The sequence below is a fragment of the Mastomys coucha genome, unplaced genomic scaffold (genome assembly GCF_008632895.1).
Source record: "Mastomys coucha isolate ucsf_1 unplaced genomic scaffold, UCSF_Mcou_1 pScaffold1, whole genome shotgun sequence".
Taxonomy (NCBI): domain Eukaryota; kingdom Metazoa; phylum Chordata; class Mammalia; order Rodentia; family Muridae; genus Mastomys; species Mastomys coucha.
The window spans coordinates 54,970,184-54,978,395 of record NW_022196891.1 but is presented as its reverse complement, the minus strand read 5'-3'; positions in this window follow the sequence as shown (position 1 = coordinate 54,978,395).

Here is an 8,212-nt window from a genome sequence, read left to right as displayed (position 1 = left end):
TCCTACTCTAAGGACTTGGGTTCACTGATGGATACAAGTAGAACCACTGTAGGAGTTTGAGAGTCAGGTGAGGACACAGAGCCCATCCCTGTTCTCAACCCCACCTCCCATGCTGTCTCAATTCTAGGCTCTACAAGGCACAGGTGAGATTCCCTACAGTCAGCTATATCCACTCATCACAGTAGCTCCATGTTATTGCTGTTGCAAATATTGCTGTTCAGTTTTGGATTCTTTGATGTTAGGTTAAACTTCAGAGCCATTACCTTAGTAGTTAGGCGACCAGGGCATGTGAAAGGGCTCTCACAGCATTTGTAGCTTTCTTCTCAATTAAAGTGCAAGTCGTGTCGATTTCATTTCTTTTCTCCCTCTCCACTCCTGCTCGACTCTACAGAGGTGTCAGGGACTAAGCCAACATGCTTGATTGTTTAAATGAGAAAGGAGCTACTATTCTTACCCTGGGACAGGCACTAACAACCTGCCATTCATCCCCCCTCCTTCAGAGAGCAAGCATCTCTCTAATGTGGCCCAATTGCATACTTGGGGCACTTTTTAAAATGTACTGATGTCTGAGGACAGCCCTCAGAGACTCTGCTTTAATTGCACTGGAGAAAGGTTCTAGTATTCAGCCAGGTTAAGAAAAACTGCTATAATGTGAGAAGGAAATTATTCATCTATTTCTCCCACCCTCAAAAAACAACTACGATCTTCCAAGTTCTGCTGGAGTCAGATCCCCAGTTATACTAATGGTTTGCCCACCTTGTGCTTCTTTTATTTTGTTTGAAGATGTTCTTTAATGAAGATATTTATTGATTGGGGACATACCAACATACATACAAAACCCAATGTATCCCTCTTTTGACAACAATTAAAAAGAGGACAAAAGCCCCTGGGTTTCAAATATGAATGAATAGCTAAGATTCTGTGAGTTGGTGAACCACTATGACAGATACTTGGCACATGAGATCCAATATTCCCCAACTGTAAGTGGTATCAGAGTTACCAGTGCCCTGCTCAGGGCTACATGTAAAACCATATTACTAAGTGCCATCCTCGGAAATTCTGGTTCAATAAGTCTGGAGTGGAGGGCAGGAGTGCAATGCTAAAGCAAGTTGTCTAGGCTTGATGTAGAGAAGCCAGTTCAGGTAGACCACCAGACAGCTTCTCTCTAAACTAAACAGGTAGAATGCCTTGGCTTCTACAGTACTTTTTTTCCTATAACATGAAAAGTGTGAGTTGTGTTAATAGTGTTTAATGACATTTTCCCAGCATCCTTCCTAAAAGTGTAATAGACCATAGCTGTTGTACACTTAGAGAGAATTTGTGTTTAAAATTATAAGAACGAATTTAGGGCTGAGACGAGTTAAGACTATAGACCCCTCAATGAAAATTACTGACTTTAAAGTGTCAGACTGGGAAACAACAATGAGTACCTATTTGAATTAGAAGTGAAGCAGAAGAGAAAAAAGAATCTGAGAAGGACTTGGCAATCTCCATGCTCTGGTCATGAAAGGGTGCCCTTGCGAGCCTAGTAAAAGACATCCTTTTTATCCCTTCTCCTTACTTCCTTGTTAATTCCTCAGTGCAAACCAAATAAGGGAAGCCTTAGAAGAGACCTGGGGGCTGGGATGATAACTGAGTTGCAGAAGTGGTTGTCTTAGAAGCATGAGGACCTCAGTTTGATGCCCAGAACCAAGCTTTTTTTTTTCTTTTGTAATGTCAAAGGTGGCACACACCTGCAATCACAGCACTGAGGATGTAGAGACTCATGAATCCATGGATCTTACTGACCAGTCATACTTGGTAAGCATCAGACCTATGAGAGAACCTGCCTCAAAAAGCAAGGTGGACCATGTATCAGAAATGGCAACTGAGGTTGTCCTGTGACCTCTATGTATACGTGAACACATGAATGCACTATACGCAGAGACACACAGATACATTGTGTCTGTATCTGCGTGGAGGAGAGGAGATATAAGGTAGGAAAGAACTCCAATAAGAAACAATATTCTTGTATTCAATGAGAATTTGACATTGAGAAAGAAAAATATCAGAGAGAAAGTAAAATCCACTCCATGTCCCATCTCAGAACACTGAGACCCCAAGCCTTAAGCAGGAAATGCCCCCACCTCTAAAATTATACAAACCTTAGGCAGTCCAGAAAGTCAGCACAGTATCTGCCATGAGGGTGTAAAGTGGGGCTCTGCCACCTTGGTCACATAGCTCCCTTGTCAATTCAGTCTGTCCCTCTGCTTCCTTCTGCCTACAGAATTTCTGAAAATGGGCCTAGTGAGTCTAGTCCATGGGTTAGAGTTCCACATGAAAGTACTGAGGCTAGAATATGAGGGGATAGTGAATGTACTTGTCACCAAATCTCGTTAGTCTCACCTTGCTTCTTAGATATCACACGAAGACAGACGTGTCATCTCAGTCCATCCTCAACCCTGCCCTAAGAAGCAGGATCATCACTCATGCTTTACCGATGAGGAAATCAAACTTGAAGAAATGGTATAAGCAATCCAACCTGGGAATGTCAAAATCAAGCCATCTTCCTTTACAAAGAAAAGTCAGTGCCATTTCCACTGCACCCTTGCTCCCCATTGGCCTCAAGCTTTGGGTTTTGATTCAATGAAACTAGAATGGTATCCTGTATTCCATCAGTTTTTAGAATATAGAAGAGCCATTTGTGCTATAATTATTAAGAATCATAATAGACTTGGGAGGCAGATATATCAGAAGCCATCTTTTATCACTTCCAGGTTTCCTTTTTAACTTCACCCTCACAAAGAGTCCATTCCTGTTCCCTGTCTTCTATTCTGAATAATACCCTAGCAACATTCCCATGCTGATGGGTTATATCTGGAGTTATTCGTAAATACAAAAATAATTGTTATATTCAACATGTATTGAACACTTACATCAGCAAAGCAACTAAGTGTTAATGATAGAGCACAGTAAGTAAAGGTGCTTGCTGCTCAATGATACAAGCCAGATGATCTAGGTTGAACTGTTGGAATACACATAAAGTGGAAGGAGAGAATTGACTCCACAAAGTTGTCTTTTTGTATTTGCTTACACGAATATCATGATGTGCACACATGCACACACAATTAATAATAATAATAATAATAATATTACAAAAAATTTTAAACCAATTAAGCTTTTTATAGGCACTGTCTCCTTTTAACAAATTTTAAAGATCAGTTGGATTGAGATTTCTATTTCACTCTTGATTAAACCAAGGCATAGTGTTTTTGTCACCTGAGTTCTCACATCAAATTAGTGGTCATTCTGGAGATTCAGACCTATGTCAAGAAAAGAGCTGACATGCCTACACCAATTTAGATGAGTTGATGAAACCCTGAAGTTCTCAAGGAAGATCTTTCAAAAGTAGCAAATGGCCCACAATAGCGTTCTACAAAAGGAATAAGCATGAGATTACAGTGTTAAGAACTAACTAGACAGTAGGCCTGTTCTTAGATTTCATGAGAAACAGAGAATACATCAGAAGCTCATGGAGTACAACTCAGCTATTAAAAACAATGAATTCATGAAAATCTTAGGCAAATGGATCGAACTAGAAAATATCATCCTAAGTGAGGTAACCCAATTACAAAAGAAAACACATGGTATGCACTCACTGATAAGTGGATATTAGCCCAAAAGCTCCAAATAATCAGGATACAATTCACAGACCACATGAAGCTCAATAAGAAGAAAGACCAAAATGTGAGTGTTTTGGTCTTTCTTAGAAGGAGAACAAAATACTCACAGGAACAAATATGGAGATAAAGTGTAGAGCAGAGACTGAAGGAAAGGCCACCCAGAGACTGTCCCATCTGGGGATTCATCCCATATGCAGTTTCCAAACCCAGACACTATTGTGGATGCCAAGAGGTGAATGCTGAAAGGAGCCTGATTTGGCTGTCTCCTGAGAGGCCCTGCCACAGCCTTACAAATACAGAGGTGGATTTTAGCAGCCAGCCATGTGGGGTCCCTAAGAGAGGAGTTAAAGAAGGAACTGAAGGAGTTGAAGGGGTTTGCAACCCCATAGGAAGAACAACAATATCAACCAAACAGACCCCTTGAATTCCCAGGGACTAAGCCATCAACAAAGGAGTACACATGGCTCCAGCTGTATATGTAGCAGAGGATGGCCTTGTCGTGCACCAATGGAAGGAGAGGTCCTTGGTCCTATGAAGGCTCGATAGATGCCCCAGTGTAGGGGAATTGAGGGCAGGAAGGTGGGAGTGGGTGGGTTGGGTGGAGGAACACCCTCATAGAAGCAGGGGGAGGGAGGATGTGATAGGGTGTTTCCAGGAGGGAGGGAAACCAGGAAAGGGGACAACATTTTAAAATGTAAATAAAGAAAATAGCCAATTTAAAAAAAAAAAAGACTTGGAAAAAAGAAGGAACAGAGGCCATTAAAAGAAAAGCAACCATATCAGAGAGTATACAAGAATTTTATATTTTGTAGTACCCTCTACTTGATGAATTTGGTAATAAAAGATCAAACATAAAAATTTACAGTAAAATGTCATATGTAGGCCTAATACCAAGATAAAGGTCTCTTTAGCCAAGAAATGCAACAAAAATACAAAATGATGAGTGAGAATAAAGCCACAGCTTGCTGGATGCTGGATCTGAACACAGAGAATCATAGGAGTCCGTGGTATAGACATAGACAGAATGGGCACTTATTGCCTTAGATCACGTTAGCAAGGAGACTCCCCTGTACAAACTATAGGCCTGGAATGGCCAGAAGACTAAGAATGTCCTCCCCACCAAACATCGAACCCAGTAGCTTATGGCACAGTGATTTGATCAGCCATGTCCTCCAGAATAAGAGATAGAAGTAATTTTAATCTCAGCTTCCAGGATCAAGATGGAGTAAAATGTCAAAGCCAGTTAACAACGAGAATGAAGGAAGGCAGGGAAAGAAAGGAGATAGAGAGAAATGGAGTGAAAGACAAAAAGAGGCTAGCATTTGGTCACCATGCTCAATTACATAAACATAACGCTAGGGGAAACGGCCAATAGACTCACCCACTGGAATATAAATCCAACTCATATTAATTTTACTTTATGAAGCCATATATATAAACTAGAAGAACTGACTATGTGTAGAGAACTCAAAGAAACTATCAGTTAGGAGAAATTAATAAAGTCACCATTTCCATTTTTGAAGTTCTAAAAATCATAAGACTAGAGAAACAAATAAAAAAATCCCAACTTAAAACCTTACAAATAAGATATTATTGGACAAACATGTAAAGAGGAAGTACATGCATTGAAAAAAGCCATACTGAGAAATTCACTCAAGTGTTATCACAAAACTAATGAAAATATGATACAAAGCAGTAAAGTGTATAAAAGAGAGTGAGAGATTTCTAACAGAATGAGAAATGTATCAATCAGAAGAGAACAAAAGTGATTAGAACTAAAGATTTTTTCAAAATCTACTGTGAGTGTCATCTAATCAAACTTATTTCTGATACCTGCATAGGAAAGGAAGTGCAAATCTATATCTGACCTTTCTAGTGAGTTCTCCAACATGATAAGGAAAGGGGAGGAGAAAGCTCTTGAGAGCTACACAAAGAAAAGTCATATTACTTAAACAGCAAAAGTACTTGGGATGACAGCTGACTTCTCAGCAGCAATAAAAGGACAGGTGGTTATGGAGGGATGGCAATTCTGAGACAGAAAGATATATGTCGGTAAGAGGATGAACCAAAACGAGGTAATTTCCCATTACAAAAATATGTCATATCACCCATACATCATCACTACCAAGAACCACAAAAGGATACACATCAACAACAAAAAGGGGGGGGGGATTTAGAGGATCATTATAATACAAGATATAAAAAGGCCAACAAAATTGACACTATAGACCATAAAAATTGGTAACATTTCATATGTTTTAAAAGAGGGAAGCTAAAATTCAGACAAGAGCAAAACGAGTTGTGGCTAGTTTGCATCCATTACTGTCTTACAAGTTGAAGTTTAACTACATTTACAATGAAAAGAGCATTTTTAAAGGGCAGAGTAGGCTACCCATGAAAGAATAGTACTATAGTCTATCTTCCAGACTAGCAGAGAGAAGGCAAGAGCTTGATGATGGGACTACAGGAACTTATCAACCAACAGAAAGGGAAAGGAAGAAAAGAAAATAGAATTGAGGAGAAAAGAATGATCAAAGCATAAAACATACGTCTAAGTATACCACAGTAGATATACAGATAAAAATTGTCAATAAAACAAGAACTACCATACTAGAATTTATTTTTAAACAAACTATTATTGCTTTTGACAGACCTGCTCAGAGCAAAAACCCAAGAAAATTAATATGGGAAGCCATTTAGGACAGCAAATCATCAGTATCTAGAAATTTTTTAAAGGAACAAAATTCTCACTTTGAGTACATATACTACAGAACAGCTTTTTGTTTTCAAATTGCATGTTGTGATCCATTTCTAGACCATAGAATCAATTTAGTAAGCCAGAACCAGAATACTTTGGGCTAAAAATGAATATGAAGTCAAACGGGTAAGATAGAAAGGATAAGATGGGTGGAGGCTAGAGAGATGGCTTAGCAGGTAATAGCACATAGTAGTCTTATTAAAAAAATAAAATAAAAAGGACCCGGGCTCAGCTCCCAGCAGCCAAATCAGTTTACAACTATATGGAACTCCAGTTCCCAGAGATCTGTTGCCCTCTGCTGGTCGGTATGGGCACTGCATATACATGATTTATATACATACTCTCAGACAAAACACTCATACACATAAAAATGAATAAATATTGTTTAAAAGACAGAATGTAAAGAATATAGTAGGACAGAATAGGTAAAACAGAACAGGATTAAGTAGGTGCCAGACTATATATCAGAGCGCTCCATGGATACAGCAGGAGCATTACTTCATAAAACTTTTATTTGGGAGTATGAATGACTTATACAAGAAGTGCTATGTAAAATCCATTTTCACCTTGTTTTAAGATGTGATAACTCGAGTCTAGAGAAACTTTTGCATTCACACAGGAGGATACATGTTTCAGAATGTACACTGCAGTGTGATTTATGATTTTAAAAGTTAGAAGCGTGTTCAGAAGTACAGTGCTGGGTAAATTAATTGAGGTCAATAGAAATTCAGAGAAATGTTATACAATAAAGAAAGTAAACTCACATATATGTGTCAACACAGAAAGAAAGCAAAACAATGCTTCATGTTCTTGTGAACACACACCAGAACAGTACAGCAACGGTGTAAAAACCTGCAGGGTGAGCTGTCCCCACCCACCACCTAGTTACCTACCTCGGCTCCGTTCCCGGACCCTCCACCCCGCGAGGGCGCCTCCTCCTGAGAAAGGTGTTCGAGTGCTGAGCAGGACCGGGGCTCTGTCCGCCATGGGGCCCGGAGGAAAAAAAAAAACCTGTAGGGTATGATAAATACCAGATTTGTAAATGTAAAAAATTACTGGAAACAAGAATATGAAGAACCAGGAAATAAAATCATGAGGATTCAGCCTCAGCTGAATCCGTAATGGCTTCTTTTTTTAAAAGGAAGGGGGTAAATATGAGGAAAATGTTAAAGTTTAAATAATTTACTTCTACTTTTCTACATGTTATTTTTGGTCCAAAATTATGAAGTTTCAAAACTGGTCTAATATAAGCCTTTATGCTCCCAAACCTTCCATATTTGGCTCCTCCCTATTCTGGACATTGGTCTCGCATCTCACTCCAAAGAAGAGACATGGTCAACCATGAACTCTTAAGGCAAATTAATTAACTAATTAATTGTGACTCAAAATAGTTTTTATATGGAGCCAAAGTAGAGTTATGACCCAGCAACACATGTGGATGTACACACACACACGCATATACCCATGCACCCACACTCATACTCAGAGACACACACATGCACCCACACTCACACTCAGAGACACATACATGCACACACACTCACACTCAGAGACACACACACAGATGCACATGCACACTCACGTACTTATACACACACATATACCCATGCACCCACACTCACACTCAGAGACACACACATGCACCCACACTCACACTCAGAGACACACACATGCACACACACTCACACTCAGAGACACACACACAGATGCACATGCACACTCATGTACTTATACACACACATATACCCATGCACCCACACTCACACTCAGAGACACACACATGCACCCACAC